The sequence below is a fragment of the Geospiza fortis genome, unplaced genomic scaffold (genome assembly GCF_000277835.1).
Source record: "Geospiza fortis unplaced genomic scaffold, GeoFor_1.0 scaffold66, whole genome shotgun sequence".
NCBI lineage: Eukaryota > Metazoa > Chordata > Aves > Passeriformes > Thraupidae > Geospiza > Geospiza fortis.
This window is the reverse complement of record NW_005054312.1, coordinates 4,304,930-4,316,574: the sequence shown is the minus strand read 5'-3', so window position 1 is coordinate 4,316,574 and position 11,645 is coordinate 4,304,930.

Here is an 11,645-nt window from a genome sequence, read left to right as displayed (position 1 = left end):
AGAGTGAGGAAGTAAATGGAAAAAAATCAGGCAAATAGGGAAGAACAAAATAATTTGTCTCTACCACAGGCTGGAGATGGGATTAGTATGACTAAAAGCAACAAGTGATGCAAATCATTATTTAAAAACCCAAACAAATGAGAATAGCATCTTTCATTTATCTGCTGGAAATTGCCACAGGCTATGTTCAAAGGCAAAATCTATAGCTCTGCGTGTGCATTCTAGTGGGGAATATTCCATCTGCCCCAGTAACCTTTCTTAATAGTCCCCACTGGCTTCAGGGGAGGCTGGCAGTGTTCACTGAGCACAGCTCTTGTCTGATGTGATTGCCCTACAAATGGGAGGCGAGTGGAGAAGCAACGGGGAGTCCCTAATTACTTCCACAGAATATAAATCCATGATGGTTTTGACAGCTTCTGGAGCTGAGGGCAGTATCCCACTGCCTGGCACACCTCATGTCAGAGAACAGCTGGCTGTAGTCCCACCTTCATCAACAGCACCATCAACACCCCAGGAGGAAAGGGCAAAGCAGGAACATGTGAACAGCGTGACACTTGATGGAGAAATTGCCTATTAGCTATAGCAGTTCTGACCTTATGGATCCTGAGGCTCTGACACTACCCAAATTGCAGTGAATAGCTCTGCCTTTCCTACTTGGCCTGTGATTTGTGCTCAGTACCTAATGCTCCTGTGAAAGACATGGCCTCACACGTGTTGAGAGGCTGCCTTGTTATTGTACTATCACACTTGAATGTGAAGATGTTGGTCACCCATTCCTGAGGACTCAGCCTCATTAAAGTGGTGGATAAAATTATTCTTCAGGACAAATCCTGGAAAATGGCATGTCACAAGTCTGTACTCCTTTTCCTCCTCTACAACTGCCCTTTATAGTCATCCTGCTAAAGGAAACAAGCTTTAATGAACACGCCTGATTGATGAGGAAACCTATTGTGAACAGAGCAACAACATTTCCTCCTGCCTGCTTTGGGAGCTGCTACATCTTCCTCAGGTAGACTGGCATATTCCAGTGCAAATATACAGGTAGCAATAAATTGCTTTGCTGTAGTTTTATCTTGAATTCAAGTAATATGTTATGACAAAGCATTTGTGTCACCTAATGGTGCCTGCAAGGCATTGTTGAGACAAAACTGCAGTGTTATAGAATCATGGAATGGTTTGGGTTGGAAGGGACATTAAAGATCATCTCATTCCAACCCTGCTGCCATGGGCAGGGATGCCTCCCACTAGACCAGGTTGCTCAAAGCCCCATCCCACCTGGTGTTGAACACTTCAATATGTGCAGCAAATGTAGCTGTATGTAGCAGGCCAGTATTTATCACAGAATCATAGAATTGCTTAAGATGGAAAAGCCTTTTAAGATCATCATGTCCAAACAAGGCAGCAGCATCAGGCTGGTACCTCCTGTTTGGAGGGCACTTCAGTGCTGTCTCTAGGAGCAGCAGTTTTTTCCAGGTGATAGGATCAATGGTTGCTGGAATGTGAGATCAGAGTGCTACAGGAAGAGAGTCTTACCATTGTTCTGAGAAAATTATTTTAGTGACATATACTCTCCAGATACAAACAAGAATGCTCATGTCATTCATGTACGTGACTGATTTGTTACTTTTTTCCTGTAATAAAGGATTATTGCTAAATTCACTGACCAAAATTATACTGAACTACTGAACTCATGTAGCTTCTTGAATATGTATATAAATCTCATTCAGAATCACAGAGTTTGGGCACATCTCTAATGTAGTGGAGTTGCTTTAGTCTTCACTGAAATGCGGTTTTCTTTGAGCAAATCACAGTAGACCAGCAAAGCAGTGTTAAATGACACTCTGGCAGGAAGTAAAGAGGATAATATTTCACTGAAGGAAAATTGCAGGAAGTCAGTAGAATGTCTGTTATCTTAGCTGGAGCTGGCATTTGGCCTGGTTACTAAAGATAACACCTTTTTTTTCCTCCAAGACTTGTCACTTGCTGCTTTATGACCAAGTATCTTGATTTACATCTCACTCAGAACACCTCCAGCTGCAGAGCCTCACCAGTGCCTGGGGGTGACTCCAGGCTTCTCCATAGCAAACAGAAAGTTGAATTTTTCAGCCCCCAAGATGAGGGACTGGTCTAAGTCTGCTGTTTCCACAGGCAAGAGAAAAGTAGCAGAAATGAGTGCAACCAAAATTGCAGGCTGAAGAGGTGAGCACGGGGGAACTGAGATGGCTACAACCACTACTGCCAGACACCTGAGAGAGATCAGGTAGGTGACTACTGCATCTGCTCTGAATAACACTGACTTCTGTCTGAGCATCCACAGCCACAACCAGCCTGCCTTTGCAGAGCTCCCACAGAGACTAAGCAGGCACCATGGTGTCCCTGAGCACACTGCTGTCCTAGGCAACTCTGTGTTTTCTTATTTCTGTGACTGGCATCATGGTCAAGTTGTGAATTCTCATCTGGCACAAAAGAAGAAAATCACATTTGACTCATAGCAGTTGTTGAGATCTGGATTTATTTTCCAAGGCCTAGTCAAAGGTAGAAGCTCATTGATTTCCAGGATCTAATGGGACTGCTATCCCCAAAGAATGAGTACAAAATGTGCACAATGATCAGCTGGATGCTTCTGATAATTTTTAGCAAGGACAGTAAATAGTTAATTTTCTAAATTGTTGATTATGGAAGGAGGTGTATTTTGTGAAATGCACACTGCCTGTCATGCTGAGCACTAAGCAAATACCACTCTTGCTTCATAAATGGTTGATGGGTTACCAGGAAAAGTTACTTGTCAAGGGACATGCATTTACTCTACAGCTTGGAAAGTAAAAAGGTTATATCTCCAGCTGATGTTCTTGTAAATCAATTTGTGACCAAGTCCCTGCTGACTCTGACAGGCTGTGATGTGAACCTACAGCTTCTATTGGTGGCTGAGGGAAGTTGTTTCATTTCTATCACAAAAGTCTCTACTGACCTTGACAGCAACTGATCTTTGATGACTGATAACAAAGAGTTTAGAAGTAGATGCTTTTCTGTTTGTGTATTTTTGTTCACACTCTCTTCTGAACTCTTTTCCTCATTTCCTTGAACTTCTCTCTCTCTGTGCTGCCAAAACGTCATGTGTGCATCTGGGAGGCTTTCCAGCTTGCAATTGCAGAAGTGGGTCAGTCCTCATCCGTGCACATTTACAGTCTTTAGCAGATGCCCAGGCACTCAGCACAGCACTGGGACAACTTAAGCAGTGCTGTCATAGCCTGTTGCTCTCAGAGGTTCACAGTATTGCCAGCCAGCATTAACTCTTACATTTGTTCTCTCTGACTGTCTGTCTACAGAAAGAGATCTTGTAATGATCGCCCAGCTAAGGATGAATTATTAATTTGAGATGCTGAAGGAGATTTGTGTCAGAGCCCAGCTTTGGATGGGTGACTTGCACAGAGCTTAAAAGCATCTCTAGCTCATCCCACTGCCTCATTCTGCATTCTGTGCCATTTCTCTCACTGCCTCAGGGCAGAACGCTTCAGAAAGTTGGAGTGGGAATATTTTTATTCATCCTGTTACATGAAGTTAATCTCGTGTAGCAATGCAGCTGTGTAATGTTTTGTATTAAATCTCATGTCTTCCCTTGGGTATGATTAAAATTCAGGTGAAGGGTTTCTTTAATTTTATTTTATTTCCCCCCTCCCAGGGTTCTCAAGGGGCCATTAGGCTTCATTCTTAATAGCTTGCCGTCCCCTTGCCTCTGCTCGTCCTGCTGCACACACAACTGCACTTGTCTGACTGATGAAGGGTGAAGGCTCTTTAGTGGCTTGTGCACATGCTGCACATTAGTGAAGACATTTCTAGCTCAGGTGAAGGGATGGCTGCTCCCTGGCATGTGGAATAAAGCCTTGGTTGGCAAATTCTCTATTTGCTTGATTATAGCCCTGAAACACGGCAAATCCCAGTTGGAAGGAGACCAGCTGCTCTACCAATACCCTGGGCTTCCCAAAACTATTGCTTAATTTCAGTGGCTGGTTCCAAGAAAGGCAGAGTTCCCATTCTCATCCTTTCTAGCATGTCATTATTTTTGTTTGCAACAGAGGGATTTGCCCCCATTTGTCAGTTCAAAGAGGAAAACCTCTTCTGACTTTTTGTGACCCCCATTCCTCTACTATCTCTCTGCTTTGTGTCTTTACCTGTAGAACCAAAATGAGACTATCTGGAAGACAACATAGAGACCTGATTATGAGGGAGGGTTATCACAGGGATACACAGGGGAAAGTAAAGAGTTAAAGAGCTTCAGAGAACACAACAGGGCTGGAGATACTGAGAGAAAATGAGCCTAGAGAAGTGGAGATGAAAGCAGGAGAGTGAGATGCACTGAAAAGGAGGAAGATAGAAATGTACAGACTGGGTTGTATACTGCACAGAAGGAGCTAACCTGAGGGCTTGCACCACTTGTTCCACTCTGCACCTCTTCTAGAGCAACTGGAATCATCTTAAAAGCAGTGCTGCAGAAGTGGTTTGGGCAAACTCCTGTTTCCCTCTAAATTCCCTAGTCTTGACTCAGCCGTACAGGATTTCAGGAAAATCCAGATAACAATTTCTTCTTAAAGACTTTAACTTTCACAGCCCCATCTGCAATTTGGTATCACAGCCAGGAGGATCAGAAAGTGCCAAAACATGGCATGAAATGTTGCATAGAGGGCCTGGTTACATCAAGAGTGAAGTGCAGGATGCTTTAGAGCCTTTGCCAGGCTTTCAACAATTCTCAGGTTTCAAGGGCTTGGTGGATTCAACCTTTTAGTGGACTGTAGGTCTACAGGACTAATCTTGATAATCTTTCAAACAGAATCTGGATTCTGAGTCCTTCACTGAGGGTAGCTCAGAATACAGAAATCAAGAAGATGGTTCTTTCCTCTGGCTTTGTAAGCTTTTGTGATGTATGTACAATAAGTTAAATGCGGTAGGTGGCTAAGGGCTACTTAGCTAAAGAGCATGTGTCCTTGGCATTGTTTCATTGAAATCAGTCCAGTAAAATCAGGGGTGAAATTGGCTCCAACATTTATAAATCCATAGTTTATCTCTTCCTGATAGGAAACAGCAGCTAATAACTCACAATGTTGTTTAAAACATTTGTAGCAGGAATCAGTCATATAAGTGACTCCCATAGTTCCAACCTGTGTTCCATGGTGGTCTACAAAAATCCACATTTTAAAGCTGCAAAATAGCATTATTTGTATAGCAGTTGTTCTGACTAATGAATGCCTAGCCAATGAAAGGATTTTCATCTTCAGATAAAGAAAACTCACACTTGAAGCAACTGACAGAGGTGCAATCAAGTTTGGATCACAGGTTAGGAGCCCTAAATTCTAATAAATCTAATCCTACTGCCCACTTGGCAAAATCACTGCATATTCCTGGCATTCATGTACTCTCACTTGTAAAAACGGAAGGCTGATTAATTAGTGCCTGGTGAAGGGTTCACAAGGACCATTAATTTTATGACTACATTTTTAAAAATAACTGATCTTGCCCTAGTACCAAGTCAGCCTCAGTCCCGCTATCGAGCATTCAGGAATTCCACAGCTCCCATACCCCGCATGGCTGCTCTGTTCACTTACCAGTTCCCTTTTGTTGACAGAAGATCAGGGCTGCCTTATGCACAAATGCACAAAAGGACTCTTGAGATCGAGGAAAAAAGAAGCAAAACTTGTGCAGTTTTGTTCCTGCCCTCACTGTGTGTGTGCTTGGAAGGGGTGTGAATGACAAGTGAAAAGAGGTCTGCAGAGAAGTACTATCTTTTATTATAGAAAGTAGCATATCTGAGAAAAACAACAGAAGCCTCAGGAAACAAAAGAAAGCTGTGTAGTTTTTGACAGCTATCCCAATGAGGTTATAGTAGTATCACCGTCCCATCATTGCTTTGTGGTCTTGTCAGGATATGTCATCTCCATTTGTCACTAGAGATCAGTTCAGATCTGGAAAGCTACATCCCACTTAGGGCATGGAATGTGATCATGAAAAATTCTGGGATCATGTGTGATGTCCAGCAACCTTCACACCATGAAAATTGACTGTCACCACTCCAAGTCATGCATTTCACAGCCTTTCTGAAATCATTTTACACAGCCATGAACATCCATCCTGGTGTTTAGGCATTGGGCAGTCCAATTTTCTGGATGTAATAATGTTCTATTTTGTGTGATAGTGGGAAAAACATTAGGTCCTTCCATGGCCAAGGTCATCATTTCAGCAGTCTCCCAGCTAACCTGGTAGTGCCCATATAAACTGATCTCTGCAGAATGGGGATCAGTTTTGCTGCAGAACCCCATGCTACCTCCTTCCACCTGAGGAGGGGAATGCCTGCTTTGGAGTTCTGATGATGTGCTGTTTTATTTTTCTCCTTAACCATGCTACATGTGCTTCAGCAGAATTTACTTGGATAGGACCTTCTCCCAGTTCCAGGGGAGCTATCACCACTTTTCTGGCTGGGGATCCCTTTCTACATATAGACATTGGAATCCTTTTTTTCAGCTGGCTCTCTGGAGGGAGTCATTTGGGGAGAAGGGAAGCAGTGAAATAGTTTGATGAATGGCATTGTCTTACATCCCCCAGGAGGATTCCATATGTTTTTAGCAGATGTTTAACATGTTATGGCAACACAACTGGCTGTGTCGAAACAAATTGCAGGGTGACCATCTAACTGTTGTCAGAAGTGAAGTTTTCAACACTTCCAGCTCCCCCCTGGCAGTTACTGCTGCTTTCTGTGGATACCTGTGAACTACATACCACATTTTTGAAAGGAAAATTGTGAAGAACTTTAACTGTCCAACAAGGTGTTATTTAATTGGAACATCTCAAGGAACAATAAACCCTGAAGCTATTTTTGTTAGTTTACCTATATTTTTTTCTTTTTTAAAGGAGAAAAGTGGTTTGTAAAATCTTATGAGAATAAAAATATCTTCACGATTTTAGTGTCATCTGGAGCTTTAAAAATGCATTTGAGCCTCCTCCCTTTGTGTTGTAAGAGAAATGCAAATGCCAAGAAGAGTCAAAACATTTGAGGATAGATATTTGTATGAGTAAGGAATTTGTCTGTGATCCAGGATCTCCCAGCTCGTGTCCAGGAGCTGACACAGACCTCTAGTACTTCTTCAGCATTTACTCTTCCTTCAATTTCCTGTTTGTAAATGGGGATGACTGTTCCTCTGTGTTTGTCTCTCTTGCCATATTTAAACATGTAAAGAATTGCAATTCCTGGTACAATGGGGATCTCCATTTTGCTTTTTCTTAGTGAAAATTACTAAAAAGTCTGTGAGAAACAGTTTCCATAAGGTTTCAAGGAGTACAGGAAAATCTCAGCTGCACATTTCAGAGGAAATGCGAATGCTGATAATTTTCTCAAAATATACATAGTTGGAAATCTTGATGTTTTGGTTTAATCTCCATTTTAGAAAACTTCTGGGGAAAAAAAACCCCGACCAAACAGGGCACAGGATATTTTCTGTTGGTTTTTTTTTTTTTCCCCAGTGATTTACAGCTTTACCTGCTGTTAGCTGTGGAAATGGCTGTCATCTTAAATATATTCATTTTGCCTTTAAAGTATCTCTTCAATGCTACAGATTAAAATTATTACAAAGAATTCTCTTAATTGAGATTTTTCTGGGCAGAGTCCAAGGGTTTGTTCAGTCATTGCTGCTACAGTTTTGGGTTTAGGCACTGCTGCCAGTTCCTTTGTGTAATCTTACAACTTCAAAGACGAGGAAAGAGGGAGGTGAGCATGAAAGCTTTTAGGAAAATTATGTCTACCTATTTGAGTATCTCAGTGAGCATAACGTGTTGTTTATGGGTTGGATAATCTTAAGAATAGCATGTCTCTTGCCCTGGAAGCTTGCTTCCAATCTTGTGGTCTGTGGGTCAGAAAGACATGAGGAGGTGATATGTGAAATAATGACAAAACATGATTTTTCACTTCAGAAAAACATGCATGTATGTTCCCATGTGATCAAGTGAATATGAAAACAAAGCTGGGAAAAATAAATCTGTAAATGAATATTCAAAATGTAGCTTAGTTCTTGATTTAAGAAACAAAAACAAAAACAAAAACAACATGGCAAAGGGAGGGCCTGTGATTTTTTTTTCTCCAAAATGTTAGCTGTTGCTTGGATGAAAATGATTGGGATATGCTGATATTGACAAAGAAACCAACTCATAAACAATTTAGATTGAGTTTTCCCAGCTGAGCCTGGGAAAGCAAAACTGGGTTGAAAAATACACTGGCAAGGTTTTAATTATGATTTTAATAATGAAGCTTGAACAAACCTCTCGCTACCAGTACATTAACTGCCCCCTCATGCTGTTTTCCCAAGCCTGATGGAGGGGTTCTGGAAAAGCAGTCTGATGGCAGATGAGAGAACATACTGATCAGTCAGCACCATAAGTGCTTGACATTTCGGAAAAAAGAGATCTCTTACTTTGCTGTCTTCATCTGGGAGCAGGTGATCAGGTTCAGACAGTCAGTTTGTCATCCTAAGCTCTTTATGGCTGAGACCTTGTTTGTTTTGTGCTCTCAGAAGTGCCATTCAGTTTCATGGCAGAGTTAATAACACTGTGTGATTTCTACTGAGCACAGATTGCTCCTGGAATGTGCTATGGTTATCTGGAAATAGATTGGCATTCAGGTTCCAGCATGCAGATGCCAGAGAGTTTCCTTCTGCCCATCTGTCTAGGCAATGAGCTGGGCTGTGTGTCAGTCCAGCTCTAGGAATCACAGCCAAGCTGGATCAGGGTTGTATTACTGCTTTATCTGCCTTCACAGCAAATTGAGAAAGGCATTAGTAGAAATACTGAGAGAATAATAGGAAAAGAAAGAGAACAGTCTGAAGGCAGAGGAAGCAGGAGGAAAGCTGGGGAGGCCAGGGAAGGAAGGAACAGGGAAATTGTGAAGTTGAGAAATAAGATGTGAAGCACAGAGAAGAAAGCTTTCATAAGTAATAGGTGAGTTCTGTGGAGTGAAATTTATCTCAAAATCCATACAGTTACAGTTACAGTTCTATGAGGAACCTGCCATAATTTGTTCATGGTTTTCCAATATTGCAATTTCTGCTGCTGAGAACTCAAGTCTATCAGAAGTGTAACAGAGAGGCTGTTTGGATTCTGATACATGTGATGTAATATTCAAGGGACAGATCCTTCAGACAGTGGGAGGGCTGCAGCTCCAGGCCCTTCTGAAATGGGAGAAAGTGGCTTTAGTGTTCTGGGCTAAACCATGGAACTCTTTGCTTGTTCTGATTTCAAGTCAATAACCTATTTACCAGAAAACAAGTAAAACAGCCCTCTCACATGTTGATCTGTCATAAAATTGGCTTTGAGGTTGCTGTTATGCTTTAAGTTCACAGAGGATATACTATGTTCTTTACACATAACTAAGAATGTAAACCCTAGCTTTAAATGCAAAACTCAGTTCAGTGCTGGCTGGGATTCACAAAGCAATTCCTTCATGACGGTGAAAGCACTGTGAACTCGGGAAGCTAATTTTCAATAGTGGCCCCTTAAATTGCACAGTTGAGCATGTAAGAGCACTATTGTGTCTATGCTAGCATGTGGAAGATTTGAAAGCTGGGGTCACATATAGTTGACTTTTGTTCATTTACAAAACAGTTTCATAGAATCAGGATGGAAAACAGAAAACACATACAAGCCTTTGGATACATCACCCTGCACTTTTTTTCCCCCCAAAATATCAGAATAATGATGTCACTGGAGAGGAAAGGGGTGGCAGTTGTTGGAAAAAATGCCAAGAGTGTCCCTGGTGAGGAGAGGATCTTGTCTGTAGAATCTGGGGCTGTTTAAAATGGTGGTGTTTCCATCAGGACTAAGCCCAGTCAGTTTACTGGAAACCCTCCACATGAGATCTGAGCATTAGGCCCTAAAACAAAGGTAAGTGTTGGGCAGCCGGACAGATGCACACACTCCTTCATGTTTTATGCACTGGTACAGCAAAATTGCTTGGCATGTGAGGTCCTGCAGCAGTCCTAGACAGTGCAGGGGTACATGTGTGAGATTGTTACAGAGGGTGCAGAGGGAGGACCAATGGACCCAATTTGGCAGGTCTGTAGAGCAAAAATGTAATCTTTGCTTGAAAGAGCTATGATCTGCTGCTTAAGGGGCATGACAAGCCAGCCTCCTGGAAAATAGCACTGTGAGTCCTTTGCAAAGGAATCAAATAAGGAACAAGGCTATTACCTCGTGTCACACTGTGTCTAATAAAGAAATGGAAATCCCCTACTCTGCCACAAAGACCAAGCAGAGCTAGGATCATGCTGTGTGACACAAATAAATGAATAGCAAAACAGAAATGGAAAAACATGGGCCCGAACATTACAAGAAAATATCAGACCCTGAAATGATTGCCTGTCTTAAGCAATAGACTATAACAAAACATACGCTTCAAATACAGTCTGGTTGTGTAATCTAGTTTTGCCATAACACAGAAATAGATTTGGGACCATAACTGTTACATTCTATGTGTATCTCCCTATTTCTATTTCACATTAGGAAATAAAAGAAAGCCACTGCCAACAAGTATCTGCACCTGGGGAGCCTTGTAACTGTTCATTACCAGATATATGGGGCATTAGCAGAGATTACGCAGGGATGCTGGCACATCTATTTTTCCCTTACATTGCACTGTTAGACGTTCCTGCTGTCTCTTGTTCTTCTACTAAGCTTTGAGGGTCCAAATCTGCATCCCCCATCTTGCAAAGCATCATGAAATAAGCAGGACTTCTTATCAGCACCAGGACACATCTGTATATGACTTCCATGATCTGGCCCTTGTCGGATTGTTCTCTCTGTTGTTATGTAAGAACGTAATGTCCAATTTACCAAAGTCCAGTTTACTAATCCTGAGCTATTGATTGTTATTGAGAGTAACAGCATTACTTCTGCACTCTTTTTACTCTCTCAGTTTCTTTTGCTCCAACCCAGTAAGGACTTTCTAAGTATTAGGAACAGTGGAGAGTAGTTTTCCTAGGGGATAATTGAAATGAACCCCCTTGTGGATTCCCTTGTCAGATGCTGTTGGACTTGAAATACAGTCACTCTATGTGCAAGAGCAGTAAAAATGATGACCTCTTCTAGACAGTTATCTATTTCTATGGAATTTGTAGCTGTCAAATGCTATTGAATTTTTTTGACAGGCTCAGAAGTTATTGGTACACACACACAGCACACACCACACAATGCACAAGCCTTATTTCCTTAGGCTTTTCCCATGTTGCAAACATGGGCTCTTCCTTTGGTTTGGTATGCATTTTGGAAAGGCTTCCCAGTCCCTCAGCGTCATCCTTTGAAGTTTCTCCAGCAGATCTTTGAAGGCATTTCAGCAGCTCTCACTGAGGTACGGTACACGAGTGACCTCTCTCCCACCTCCCAGGTCTCCTCCTTTTGCGTCCCGAGAATCCCCCCGGTGCATCAGAAGCCCATTGGATGTTACCGGGGTCACCCCGCAGAAGAGGAGCAGGCAGCACTCCTTCCCAGCGGTGCCTGCTGCCAGCTCAGCGGGCTCAGGGCTGCTCTCGGGTCCCAGGTTAAGCTGCCCCTGGGCCGGAATTCCTGCACCCCGAGCGGCCGAGGCACGGTACGGGAGGGACGAGTCACCCCAGGCT